Raw genomic sequence first — 15,304 nt, forward strand, 5'->3', positions numbered from 1 at the left:
CAGTTTTGCAGGACCTGGATGGCTTCTTGACTCTCTTCTGCACAGTATTCAAAGACCCTACCCGGCAGGCAGCCTCCAGGGCGACTCTTCTCCCCTTGCGCCAAGGTTCTTGAACTCTATTGGAATTTGTAATAGAGTTTTGAACTTTGTCCTCCGAGCTCCATTGGGACGCTAGTTGTTTGAGAGCTATTTTTCTGGAAGCCTTAAATTCCAGGATCAAGGACGAGCTCGCTGCCCGCGAGCTACCAGGATCATTGGATGCCTTGATTGAGTTGATCGGATGCATCGACCGGCGCCTCCAAGAACGCTCCCAGGAGGTTCAATTTTCCAAAAGGTCTACTGCCATGTCAGACGCCCACGGCATTCACCTTCGCCCACTGGGCCCGCTACTATCTCCGGGACATCTGGTGAAGAACCCATGCAACTGGGCCCTGAGAAACTCTCGACCAAGGAACAAGTTCAACGGTGGCAGTTCGGGCTCTGCATCTACTGTGGGGAGGCAGGCCACCTCCTAGTGGCCTGTCCCGTGAAGCCGGGAAACTCCCAGACCTAGGTCCTGCAGGAGGACTTGTCCTAGGTCTTACCTCCCCTTCTCTTCCACTCACCGTACCCATATCCCTCACTGTGGGTGACCAGATGTTCCATACTTTGGTCCTGGTGGACTCTGGGGCCAGAGAGAATTCATTATGAAATCACTTGTGGAATACCTTCACATTCCAGTCAACCGGTCACCCGTGCCTCTGGTGCTATCCTCCATCCAAGGGGATCCTTTGCTCGGCCACATAACCTTGTCTACCGATCTGCTCATAGTCCGGACTGGCGTACTCCATGTCGAGCATCTCTCCTTCCATTTTCTGGACCGTGCTATACACCCTATTGTCCTTGGGCTACCTTGGCTGCGGAAACACTCTCCCAGTTTTGATTGGTCCACGATGCAACTCTCCAGCTGAGGTTCCTCATGTCACTCAAGGTGTTTAGATCTGGTCATGCCCATCTGCTGCACCACCGTGGCTACCTGCCTTCCTGGCTTACCGCCTCAGTACGCTGTCTATGCCGACGTCTTCTCCAAAGACTCCACAGACATTCTGCCTCCACACCGCACCTTCGATTGGTCCATCAGTCTGCAACCGAATTCAAAGTCCCCTCACGGGCGTATCTACCCATTATCCCCAGCCAAGACTAAAACCATGTCGGAATATATCCGAGAAAACCTCAACTAGGGTTTCATATGCCGTTCTACGTCTTCGGCGGGGGCAGGATTCTTTTTCGTCAGGAAGAAGGATGGAAGTCTCTGACCATATATCGATTACCGAGGCTTAAACGATATAACCCTCAAGGATCGCTACCCTCTACCGCTTATTTCTGAGCTTTTTGACTGGCTCCAAGGAGCCAAAATATTCTCCAAACTTGACCTCAGGGGTGCATACAATCTGATTCGCATTAAAGAGGGTGACGAATGGAAGACGGCGTTTAATACCCGGGACGGGCATTACGAAAACCTCGTGATGCCCTTCGGACTCAGCAATGCCCCCGCCATCTTCCAAAATATGATGAATGAGATATTTCGGGACATGCTATATGACTGTGTTGTAGTCTACTTAGACAACATATTGATCTTTTCCAAGGATCTGCAAACACACCGCAAGGATGTCGTCCGAGTCTGGCAGCGGCTGCGGGAGAATCGACTCTATGCCAAGCTCGATAAATGCTCATTTGAAGAGAGAATCGTGCCCTTCCTGGGATATGTGGTATCCAGTCAGGGATTCTGCATGGACCCCGAGAAACTTAAAGCCCCGGCCCATAGGTCTCCGCCCGCTGCAAAGGTTTTTAGGTTTTGCTAACTACTATAGGTCCTTCATCCGGAACTACTCCACCTTGGTGTCTCCACTTACCAGGGATGTGAATCGTGTCCTCGATCGTCTTAACGATCGATTTCGGCTGGGAGGGGGAGGGAATCGTATTGTTGCCGTTTGGGGGGGTAAAATATCGTGAAAAATCGTTAAAAATCGTGAAAAATCGAAAAATCGAAAAACCGGCACATTAAAACCCCCTAAAACCCACCCCCGACCCTTTAAATTAAATCCCCCACCCTCCCGAACCCCCCCCAAATAACTTAAATAACCTGCGGGTCCAGCGGCGGTCCGGAACGGCAGCGGTCCGGAACGGGCTCCTGCTCTGAATCTTGTCGTCTTCAGCCGGCGCCATTTTCCAAAATGGCGCCGAAAAATGGCGGCGGCCATAGACGAAAAAGATTGGACGGCAGGAGGTCCTTCCGGACCCCCGCTGGACTTTTGGCAAGTCTCGTGGGGGTCAGGAGGCCCCCCACAAGCTGGCCAAAAGTTCCTGGAGGTCCAGCGGGGGTCAGGGAGCGATTTCCCGCCGCGAATCGTTTTCGTACGGAAAATGGCGCCGGCAGGAGATCGACTGCAGGAGGTCGTTCAGCGAGGCGCCGGAACCCTCGCTGAACGACCTCCTGCAGTCGATCTGCCGGCGCCATTTTCCGTACGAAAACGATTCGCGGCGGGAAATCGCTCCCTGACCCCCGCTGGACCTCCAGGAACTTTTGGCCAGCTTGTGGGGGGCCTCCTGACCCCCACGAGACTTGCCAAAAGTCCAGCGGGGGTCCGGAAGGACCTCCTGCCGTCCAATCTTTTTCGTCTATGGCCGCCGCCATTTTTCGGCGCCATTTTGGAAAATGGCGCCGGCTGAAGACGACAAGATTCAGAGCAGGAGCCCGTTCCGGACCGCTGCCGTTCCGGACCGCCGCTGGACCCGCAGGTTATTTAAGTTATTTGGGGGGGGGTTCGGGAGGGTGGGGGATTTAATTTAAAGGGTCGGGGGTGGGTTTTAGGGGGTTTTAGTGTGCCGGCTCACGATTCTAACGATTTATAACGATAAATCGTTAGAATCTGTATTGTATTGTGTTCCATAACGGTTTAAGACGATATTAAAATTATCGGACGATAATTTTAATCGTCCTAAAACGATTCACATCCCTACCACTTACTGCTCTCACCCATAAAGGGGTCAACCCCAAGCAGTGGTTGCCTGAAGCAGTTATGGCCTTCCTCAACCTCAAAACTGCATTCCTCCGAGAACCGTGCCTTCGCCATCCCGACTCCAGGCAGCTTTTCATTATCAAAGTTGACGCCTCCTCTGAAGGGGTAGGAGCTGTCTTAAGTCAGTATTCTGCTACCAATATGCTACAACCATGCCTCTTCTTCTGGTGACAATTCTTCCTGGCTCAATGAAATTACACCATCGGTGACAAAGAGCTCCTAGCCATCAAAATGGCCTTTGAGGAATGGCGCCCATGGTTGGAGGGGGCCCAACACCAAATTTCCATCTACACGGACCACAAAAATTTGGAGTATTTACATCGGCCCAACGCCTTAATCCACGACAAGCACGTTGGGCCCTTTTTTTCACATGGTTTGACTTCATGCTCCACTATCGGCCTGCCTATAAGAACCTGTGAGCAGATGCCCTCTCTCACTCTTTTGACATCAAAGATACACTGGAACCTCCTCGACATATCATCGAACCCACCAGAGTTCTCCTGGCCGCCACAAAGCCTGTTCCTCCGGGAAAAACCTTGGTTCCCCTCAGACTTCGGAACAAAATCCTCCACTGGGCCCACGACTCTCGGATGGCTGGATATCCCGGCCAATCTCATACCCTCGCACTCCTCCAAAGATACTAATGGAGGCCCACCTTGAAAAAGGATGCCCGAGCCTATGTGTTGTGAATAAGCTGTTTTAGTGGACCCTTGGGCCGGCCTGCGGGAGACTGGAGAGAGATGGGCTATAGTCTCTGCTTGAGGGCAGGCCGGGAGACAGATACCAGGCAGGCGATAGACGGTGAGCTTCACCCAGGAAGCTGGTACTCCCCCAGGAGGAGCCCGGAGGAGCCCAGCCGCTTGGGACTTAGGGGATTCACCCTGGAAGCCGGTGCTCCCCCGGGAGGAGCCCATAGGAGCCCAGCCGCTGGGACTTAGGAGATCACGGAGGCTGGAGCTGCAGCAGACAGACAGGTTACTGGAACTGAGCAGGAACTGAAGCAGGACAGGTACTGGATCCAAGCTGGGACTGAAGCAGGACAGGTTACTGGAACCGAGCAGGTACTGAAGCAGGATAGGTACTGGATCCAAGCTGGAACTGAAGCAGGACAGGTTACTGGAACTGAGCAGGAATTGAAGCAGGACAGGTTACTGCAACCGAGCAGAAACTGAAGCAGGACAGGTACTGGATCCAAGCTGGAACTGAAGCAGGACAGGTTACTGGAACCAAGCAGGAACTGAAGCAGGACAGGTACTGAATCCAAGCTGGAACTGAAGTGGGACAGGTTACTGGAACCAAGCAGGAGCAAAGACAGGACTTGGACACAGAAGCATAGCAAGTCTTAAGCAGGAATGGAGCTGCTAATGCAATAGCACGCTCCGGGGCACGGAGCAACTGGGAACCGCAAGGAACCCCGTTGCAAGGCAAAGTTCTGGGCTCCGCGGTGGCCTTACATATGCCACAGCATCTGAAATCAGGGGTAAGGCGGAGCCTTCAGTGGAGGGAAAAGGCCTTCATAAGCACGGCTCCTGCACGCGCGCCTAAGGAGACGGCATCCAGGAAGGGTTTCTCGGCAGTGTCCCCCCTGTGGGGATGCCGCGAAACAGGCCGCTGGCTCTCGGAGACGGAACAGGACCAAGGAGGTGAAGGCCGGGTCGCAATTGTCGCGACCGGGACCGTAACACTATGTCGAATCCTGCCACATCTGTGCCTGACAGAAGAGTCCTACTGGTCAACCTTGGGGACTGCTGCGCTTGCTGCCAGTCCCAAAAGAACCCTGGACCCACGTCTCAACTGACTTTATCTTCGACCTTCCCCCCTCAAAGGGTAACACTACTATCTGGGTGATAGTGGATCGATTTTCTAAGATGGCACATTTTATTGCCTTACCTGCTCTTCCTTCAGCTTCGCCTTCCGACGGTGGGGACCTGCGGGGGTTCGCCCTCTCAGGTAGCACCATTTCCACCTCGGACAAGGGGTCTACATTCTCGTCAGTAACATAACAAAAAGATAGAGCTGGGATAGGGAGAATAGAAAGGAATCAAGGAGTGTGCGAGAGGAGGGGGAAGCTGACTGGTGGACCTTCACTCCTATTAGTGCATTTGAAGGGGTTTAGGAGATGGGGTGCTCAGCCGAGCAGGCCCTTTTTTTACATATCGAGAGAGGATGGAAATTGTACCTCTGGACTGCTCTTTACTTTTTTCCACCAAAACAGTACCACTTAACTGGATATCTTTTGCAGATATCCAGTTAAGTGGCAAGGTATCCAGCCAAACTGGGCTTGATATCTTTAGACCTGCTCTGAGGCTTGTCAAGAGAAATCTAGTTAAGTTACAGGATCATTCATCAAATTGCTTTAGGGCCTTTTGGCGTGATAATAGGCTCTAACCCACATTATACTGCGTATATCGCACAATATCGCTGTAATAGTGCACTATCACGGCAATATCATGCGATATACACAATATTTTGCATGTCCCTGCCCAGATACCCTCCCCTATTACAATGACCTTCTTTGTATGCAATTTTCATGCATGGATAATGCAAATGCATGCAAAGAAGGTCATTACTATGAAATTCTATGCAATTTTTTTTTTATCAAGGCTAACAGAGAAGGTGGTCAGCAGCGATAAAATATCAACGCCTCCCTGGCATGCATTAGATGTGCGGCAGGAGGCCTGAGACCCTAACGCAGGTCCTGAGGCTCCAGCTGCATTTTTAATGCAGCAGGGAAAGAAAAGAAAAAAAATGCGGCCAAACAGGGAGATTAAGTCGGGGTCATTGCTGATCCCCATTTCAACCCTGACGGCCCATCTCAACCTCCCCATTTGGCCACGTTTTTTTCGGGGGCGGCCAGTGGCCCTTTAAGAGGATGGCGATCCTGTGTGGTTGGGCCCTTTCAGGGCTGCTTGCCACAGTCTTTTGTGTCACGGTGTTTGGCTGTAACTCAGAAGAACATGCCATGGAACCGTGATGTGTTTTCCGGGGAAGGACTCCACTATCATGACGATACCTCCCCCCCCCCCCGCCCCCGCCCCACGAGAGTGGTACCCCTCCTACAAGAACACATCGCATTTCGATGAATCTAGGCCTTAGCTGGTTACAACTGAAAATCTGCTAAGTTAGCTAAATAACTTAGGCCTTCCGTGGAACACCTCTTTTTTTATCTGGCTAGATTTTAGCTGAATATTGACATAATGATTCATAATGATGATTTATGATGACTTAGCTGGCTAAAATCTAACCAGATAAGTGGCCCAATATTTAAAAAGTTGTCATTTAGCCAGATGACTTGTAAGTGATCTGGATAAATGGCTCTGAATATTGACACCCCAGTGTGTCTGCCTGCATTGCAGCACAAAACAGAGAATGATCTGTGTTTCATTGTGAGCATTGGTAGAACTCAGTCCTTTTGACTGGCAGCCAGATTTGGCAGCCTTTGTTCTCTGACTTTCTATGTGTGGAAATGAGTCTCTGTACTGTGTGTGTGACTTCCACAAACTGCGTCACTTAATTACTAGTGTAAGTCTATAGAAAGTCAGCAAGCAGTCAACATTACGTGACGTATTTTGTTTCTAATAAAAGTGACTGTGTTTGGTCTGCAGTCTGCATGTTTCCTCATAATAGCTACACAATGCAACACTAAAAGCTTCTAGTCATTACTAGTGATCTATTTCAAATTCCTTCAAGCCACTGGCATCAAATGATAAATATGGTAAAAAATAGTGGGAGATGAAGAGGAAAGGTTTATCTCCACAAGAAGCTAGGGCCAGCATAAGCAGTGCTACTGATGGTTTTAGTGATAAGACTCAGATTCCCCCAGTCGTGATAAGGAGAGATTTTCTTTTGGAAGGGGAAACCAGCTACAGAGGCAGGGTAAGGTAAGATGCTGGAACAGTAGCAGCTGCCTACTCCCATCCCCATTGTTCCTATGGTGCAGGGGCAGTAGAAGGCAATGTCAGAGGAGGGTGGCCTCAGCAGTTGGGGGGGGGGGCACACTAGGATTACGGCAGCCCAGACCAGAAAGGCACTTCTTACTTTTCCTTCTAAGCAGAGTCTGCCGGAGATCCTTAGGAAAACTACTGGTTCAGATAAATCGTATGAGGATTTTCAGACACAGTAAATATTGAACTTTTAGTAGCTGAGGAGGGTTTGGGGAGCCTAGCTAATAGTGTTCTATCCAGTGAGTTGCCGCTTGAGGCAGCAAGGGGTTACTGCCAGGGCCAGGAACACCCCCGAGAAGGATCAGATGGTGGAGAGCGAGTCAGATGTTCCCTCCTGGTTTGCCCTCCACCACAGCCTTATCAGTGGTACCAAGGATGCCACAAGAGGACAGAGATGTGGGAAGCACTTTATGGTTCTCAAGGGCAGCTCAAGGCAATCTGCTGCCTGAGATGGGGGGGATGAGATGGCACTTCCCCCAGTCAAGGCATGGCACGACGCAGGTCAAATCACCGAGGGGGGGGGGGGTGCCAAAGCAGGGGATTCCTCTTTGGTGTCCTGCTGAGCCAGAGTCTCTTGGAGCCTGGTCCTTTCAGTGATTTGAAATGCTGGGAAGGGGGAAGCCAGGTGTCAAGGTTCCCAGAGAAGTGGCAAATAGAGTGTGCCTCTTACCCTTCCCTCTCATCTGGCCCCTGGGGGAATGGGAGATAGATGAATGGTGTGTGTGTTTGTGTGTGTATGAGTATATATGTGACACCCCCCCCCCCCCTCAATACAGTCTTGCTCTATCTCTCAGGGTCCGGGGAAAGGGTATTAAGCACCCTATGTGATCTTTGCTCCCTCCACCCCCTCCCTCCCCCAGACCTTGCCACACACAACTCAAAGTTATGCATTTATAATAACAGATTTCACATGAAAATGGGCAGTGTTCTGAGGTAAAACTATCACAACAACATGTATATTATATTTATATGCACGCCTATGGTGTCAAACAGAAAACCCTGCAAAAAAAGCAAAAATAATATTTGGTACACATATGGTATTTAGTCTATTGTAGAGATAAAAAGAGGTTATATTAGTTATTTATACGTATCAATATATCACCACATTTTATAGGCCTATCATATACTAAACAACTCACAATCAATCCCCAGTCTGTTATGTAACCTCATATATATTCTATGAATCTCACAACTACATGGAATATCTTACATTTTATTGGCAATGTAAAATTATACAGTTAAAATACTGTATAAACATAAGAACATAAGAAATTGCCATGCTGGGTCAGACCAAGGGTCCATCAAGCCCAAAATCCTATTTCCAACAGAGGCCAAACCAGGCCACAAGAACCTGGAAATTACCCAAACACTAAGAAGATCCCATGCTACTAATGCAATTAATAGCAGTGGCTATTCCCTAAGTAAATTTGATTAATAGCCGTTAATGGACTTCTCCTCCAAGAACTTATCCAAACCACACCCACATACATACATCCCATACATCCCGTATTATATTAGATTAAAAAATACATATCACAGAACTTACCATACCTAATCAAATACTTCTGTTATATCAATTTATACAACACGTATATTATCATCCCTACATGCATATACATTTTTACAATAAAATTTCACATATTCTCATTCTATACAATACAATATGTGCAATCCCAAATTTCACAATGTATAAGAAGGACACATATTTCCCCTCTTAATCCATGCACAAAGAAAAATGTCTCCAACTCCTTTTGTTCTTCCCAACAAGGATCTCTTGTTTCGTCACAGATATTGTGGGTTCCTCAGTGGAAATCTGTGAAATTCAGAACAACTTAAAACATATTATATAACCTAATATAAGCTCATCAAAAACACTTGAAAACTAGGTGTTGGGGAGTTCAGATGTACTAGTGAATACCTGAGCGGGATTGAAAAGTTGAAAAAGAGTCAAAATGCCAGATTTTAGGACAACGCTTCCCTTTTGAAAGGGAAGAAATGGCAGCATTTCCAGGGAGAGCTCGCAAAACCAGAGCACAAAGGAAAAGAGAAAAGAGGAGGCAACCATGGGTGGGTGTACATGAGATCTTTTCAGAAAGGGTAAAGGCAACAGCCAAGAGATAATCCAGCGATTCTTAAATTTCCAGGAGAAACAAGAGAAAGATGTGAATTTAAAACATATTTTTCAACAAATGGCTAGTGCTGAAAGCAAAACGTTAAATAAAAGTATGGGAGAAGGTTACCCCTAGTTTGAGCTGTCTGATGATTTGCGGTATAGAGTAGAGAAAGGGGGCGGTCATACAAGTGAATGGAGCAATTAATGGTACCCCAGAAGTTTCTCACTGACTTGCTAATGTTAGCTCATAATCATCTTTTATCTGGGCATTTGAGAGTACACAAAACCTTCACCAGACTTAAAGCAAAGTTTAATTATCCAGGGTACACCATGATGTGAGGAAGTATTGTTTGTCCTGTCCCTGATGGCAGAAAGTGTCTCACAAGATGCCATCTAAGACCCCTTTAGTTTTGCTTCTCATCATTGAGGAACCACTGAGACAGGTAGCCATGACATTTTGGGCCCCTTAGAAAGGAGCTGAAGGTGGTACCAATACATCCTAGTTATGTGAACTATTCCATTCGATACCCTTGGGTCTTGGCCTTGCAATCCACATCTGCTAGAGTCATAATGGAAATACTGGTAAAGATATTTTTCTAAGTGGGCTTTCCCCAAGAAGTTCTTAAAAGCAAGGCAGTAATTTCATGTCTCATCTATTACAGTGGACTTGGGAGTTGTTTGGGGTCTGCCATATTTGGATCTCGGCATATCACCTTCAGACAGATGGGCTAGTTAAAGATTCAATCAGACCCTTAAGGCTATGCTACAGAAGTGTGTGGGACCTGACCTGAAGGACTGGGATCAAACGTTGAAATATCTGTTATTTGCAGTGAGAGAAGTACCTCAGGCGTCCACGGGCTTTTCCCCATATGAATTGTTGTTCAGAAGATAACCTCATGGGTTATTAGATGTGGTGAAGAAACAGTGGGAACCCAAAGATCCTGAGGTTATAGACATGTTTTCGTATCTGAATAGGTTGTAGCAAAGGAGAGATTTGAACTGTAGAATGGCAAGGAAAAATCTTCAAAGAGCCCAAGATAAGCAGCGGACAATAATTGGACCTAAGAAAGGCAGCTGAGACCAGGAGATAAACTTCTTATTACTCTCATCACCTAACAAACGTTTAGCTACTTGGAAAGGGCATGTGAAGGTAGAAGAACAACTGGGAACATACACCTACTGAGTCGACAAGGGTCAGGAAGGAGGCAAACATTATGTTAATATATTAAAAATCCATGGGTTGAAAGAGAAGCACTAGTAGCACTTCTGAGAATTTGGGACCACAAATTGTTGAGATGAGGGAAAAGGTGGCAGTACAAATAAATCCATATCTGATGCAGAAACAGCATGTCTTGGTAAGAAATATGTTGTCTAGAAATCAAGACGTTTTTCCCATTTTTCAGGCAAAACCTTGTTATTATGGCATGAAATCATTACAATCCCAGGGAAAGTACTATGACAAAGACCCTACAGATTATTCGAACCTAAGTGGACAGAAGTGAGGAGACAGTTAGAAGAGATGTTGAAGTTAGGAGTCATTGAAGAGCCTAAGAGCCCCTTGGCCAGCCCGGTAGTATTAGTGCCAAAATCCGATGGCATTATATGTTTCTGCATTGACTTCTGGGGGGTCAAGAGGTTTCCCAATTCAATACCTACCCAATGTTATGGATAGATGAATTCTTGGAGAGATTAGGAAGAGCCCAGTATATTACAACATTAGACATGACTAAAGGGTACAGGCAGATATCTCTTAATCCAGCTTCCCAAGAAAAATCCTGTTTTACTACCCCCTATGGACTGTATCAGTTTACAGTTATTCCATTTGGTTTACATGGGGCAGCTACTAATTTACAAAGCAAGGTTGACGAGGTGCTGCACCCTCATCAAAAATTCACAGTCGCCTGTATTGATGATATAATCATTTTTACAGAGCATTTGGAGTCTCACCTAGCTAAGTTTGAAGCTATGTAGCTTCATTAAGGAAGGCAGGCTTAAGTGCCAAATTCAAAAAGTATGTCATTGCACAGCACGAAGTACAGTATTTCTGACATATAGCGGAGAAAGGCGTTATTAGATTCATAGAAAAATAGAAATGACGGCAGAAAAGGATTGATGGTCCATCCAGTCTGCCCAGCAAGCTTCCCATGGTAGTATCTGCAGCACCGTGAAGGTTATCCCCACATTTCAGTCAGTTTTGCTTGACGTGCTTTGCTTATGGATTTGGAAACAGAAACAGTCCTGTGTTTTTTCTTAATGTCTGAGCATCAGTACCCCAGACTGTAAAAAAAATCATGGCTCGTGTTGATTGTCCCTGAATCCAAATTGCTCGTTCTTTTCAGCCCCCCCCCCCCCCCTTGAAGCAAAGAACAATGTTGCAGTTGCATTAAAAGCATCAAGGCTTATTGGTTTGATTAAGGGTAGTAATCCCATACTTCTATTAAGGATAGTACTAACCGCTGCACTGAGCTGGTTGCCCCCATGCTGATTAATTCCACAGACCATAAAAGCCGGGGCCCTTGATGGTTGCTGTCTAAATCCAATTCCCCTTTTCCCTTGCCATTGAAGCAGAGAGCAATGTTGGAGTTACATCAAAAGTATCAACATTTATTTGGTTAAGGGTAGTAACCATCGCACTGGCGAGTTACCCCCATGCACGCTTTCTTCATTTTGTTAAGGATTTGGCCATAGAAGCAGTCCTGTGCTTTTTCCCTTATGTCCGCATAACAGTATCCCAGATCATGGAAGTTAGGGCCCACGGTTGTCATCTGATTCAAATTTCTCTTACTCCCCTGCCATTTAAGCAGGGAACAATGTTCCAGTTGCATTAAAATCATCAAAGCATATTGGTTAAGAGTAGTAATCTCCATGCCTTCTGCTATGGGTAGTAACTGCCATACCAGCAAGTTACCCCCCCTGCATGCTTATCTCATTTCTGTCTTCTAGCCTTTAGAGGTCCACAGTGAAAAAGTAAAAGCCTTAATTAAATATCCCTACCCAAACTCCAAGAAGCAATTATGAATGTTTTTAAATCTGTTAGACTACTATAGGAGGTTTATTTCTCATTTTGCGGATCGGGTTTCCTCTGACAGATTATTAAAGAAACAATACCCCAATCAGTTGAAGTGGGATACAGATACTAGAGCAGTGTTTGTAGAAATTCAACAGGGTCTTTGTCAAGAACCTGTTTTAAAAGAGGTAAACTTCCAAAAGGAATTTATTCTGCATACGGATGCCCCTGGGTTAGGGTTGGGGGCAGTTTTGTTGAAAGTACATGAAAGCAAGGAACACCCAGTATTGTATCTCAGTTAGAGATTGTTAAATGACAAACTAGGATATGCCACAATAGAGAAAGAGTGTCTAGCCATTAGGTAGGTGATGGAAAGCCTGAAATACTATCTCTGGGGGTGATTTATCCTGGTTACTGATCACTTAAAATGGCTGAATCTGATAGAAGGACCATAATGCACGGGTAACACGCTGGTACCTTGCCCTCCAAGAATATGACTTTCAAGTTATACATAGGACTGGGAAGGATCATGTGAATGCAGATTGCTTATCCAGGCAACTAGGGCCAGCAGAAGAAGCCCAGAGCAGGAATCACAAAAAAGGAGGGTATGTGAAGGAGGAAGGGATTCCCCTGTCCCAAAAAACAGCTGAAAGAGAAGAAAAAAGGATTGTCAACCCTGGACAAGGTAGAAAAACAGTAGCCTGAAAAGGAACCCATCTGGGACTCTCAACAAGGACAGAGTAACTAGTCCCAGAGGGAGGGACTAGTCAGGTGGATAGGTCCACCCCAGACAGGAAAGACAGATTGGAAGGTCCTATGGCAAGGAAGGGGCAGGTGGCAACTGGAGGGGAGGAGGGGAGTGCACAAATCACCTGACCTAGGACAGGAGGTAGTCTAAAAGGAACCGGAAGAAGAAGGGGAGGAAAAGTAAATCATTCCGGGAGGGTGAGTCAGGAGGAGGATACAGACCTCATGCCAGAAGGAAATATTCTCAAGGAGGCCATGGAATCTGAGTAATTTAAGGGAGTGCTAGGAAGGGAAAAAGGAAAGCAACACCCAGGTGTAACACCTAGGTGGGAGGTTGTGGCTTTAAGCGAGCAAGGAAAAAGTCAACATTTCTTTAAATCAGGCTCTACCACAGGTGAGAGGTAGCAAAACTGCCTCAACTCTTTCTGAGAGTAAGGTTGGGGGAGGTGGGAAATAGGGTTGTCAATATTTCCACAGACCAGGACTGGATATTTGAGGGGCAGGAGGGAGGGAGGGAGGGGAGAAGTGAGATGGTGACTCTCATTTTCATAAATGTAGATCCTGCCAGTGAAGTACCTAAACACTCTATCTGTGTACGCATTAAAGGACAATCATGAATTGACAGGCTGCATACAGAAAACAATTTCTCTTCCAGCCTCTCAGGGCAATGAAGGGGGACCCATGCCACTCAGCTGCTCCTCATTTGTTATCTCATGGACCAGTGGTTCTCAACCTTTGTTCTGTCGGGACACACCTGACAGATGGTTCTCACATGTATGACACACTGACCCATGATCGTCACGGGGCTAGATGTAAAAGTACAGTTTGCATGCACGAGAACAACCCCCCCCCCCCCCCCCCCGACCCACAATAATGGATGTAAAGCAGAATTATGACATTCCCCATACAACTCACCCTGTAAAAAAGATATTCTGGTTCTGGTGTCATCTCAGTAACAGCAACTCAAACTCCTTCTACTACCAGGCTCAATAGCCCTACTTATGAAAAGACAGCAGTTTACCACCAATGCATGTCCTCTTGAGAAAACACAACAAATAAGACTGATAAAACGCTTACATGCTAGTAAAATATCTCATCTCGGTAACAGACACAGAACCAACCTAACATACTCCCAGGATCTGTAGTAATGCACATAAACTAATCCGCACACAGTTACATCTATATTATAGAATACACACAAACAGGAGCAACCCTATCTATGAAAAGGCAACACTACAAATATTAAATCAGGACCTAATAACCAATACACCTCTTATTAGGAAAACAGAACTAGCAAGCAGCTATAGATCCCCACACAGAAATAATTGTAAAACTATACTAATAAACAGAATAAATGTTTCAAAACAGCTATGAACAGAATAACATCCATCAATTAAAAACTCATAAAAACTATTAAAAATTCTCCAAACACCAATAAAATATTTAAAAAAAGCAGACACATCACATAATATTAAATAATTAAAATGGCAGTCAATCAAGAAAGATAAACTTAAAAAGCCACCTTTACTTATCCCCTCCAGCAGCTCTCCTACTCCTGTCCTCTTCCATGCAGGCCAGTAGCACACACCAGAAGCAGCAGTAGTGGCTAAGCTCTATACTCATGGTACTCTTCCTTAGGGCCCATGACCAGTTTCTCTGTCTCTCACACACACACCATATCAGTCATACCCCCATGACCAGTTTCTGTCTTTCACACATCAATCATCTCCCAACCAGTCTTTGACACACCCCAGTCACCTTCCTGAACAGTTTCTCTCATGCCATACACACACACACACACACACAAGCTTCCCACTCCCGTGTTCTATCTTACATATACGGGCTTCTCACTCCCATACTGTGTCTCACACATACCCACACACCCAGGTTTCTCACTCCCATGCTCACTCTCTCCTCATGCACAGGCTTCTCATTCCCATAATCATTTTTTCTCTCTTACACACACACGCACCAGTCTCTCTCTCATTCCCATGCTCGTTCTCTCCACATGCACAGGCTTCTCATTCCCTTAATCACTTTCTTTCACATACACACATCCCAGTCTCTCTCTCTCTCACACCGTCACCTTACAAACCAGTCTCTCTCTCATGCATGCACACACACAGAGACTTCCCATTCCCATGCTCTCTCTCATATATACAGGCTTCTCACTCCTATGCTTTCTTTCACACACACCCCCACAACACCACGCTTCTTACTCCCTTGCTTTCTCACATACCCAGATTTCTCACTTCCATGCTTTTTCTCTCTCACACACACACACACACACATCAGTCACCTCTTTGACCAATCTCTCACTCATACACACTCCAGTCATCTCCCTGACCAGTCACTTTTATTGTCTCTCAAATATACACACATCACATCTCTGACCAGTTTCTCTCAATCATACACATGCTCTCTCTCACACACT

Source organism: Rhinatrema bivittatum, chromosome 1 (assembly GCF_901001135.1).
Source record: "Rhinatrema bivittatum chromosome 1, aRhiBiv1.1, whole genome shotgun sequence".
NCBI lineage: Eukaryota > Metazoa > Chordata > Amphibia > Gymnophiona > Rhinatrematidae > Rhinatrema > Rhinatrema bivittatum.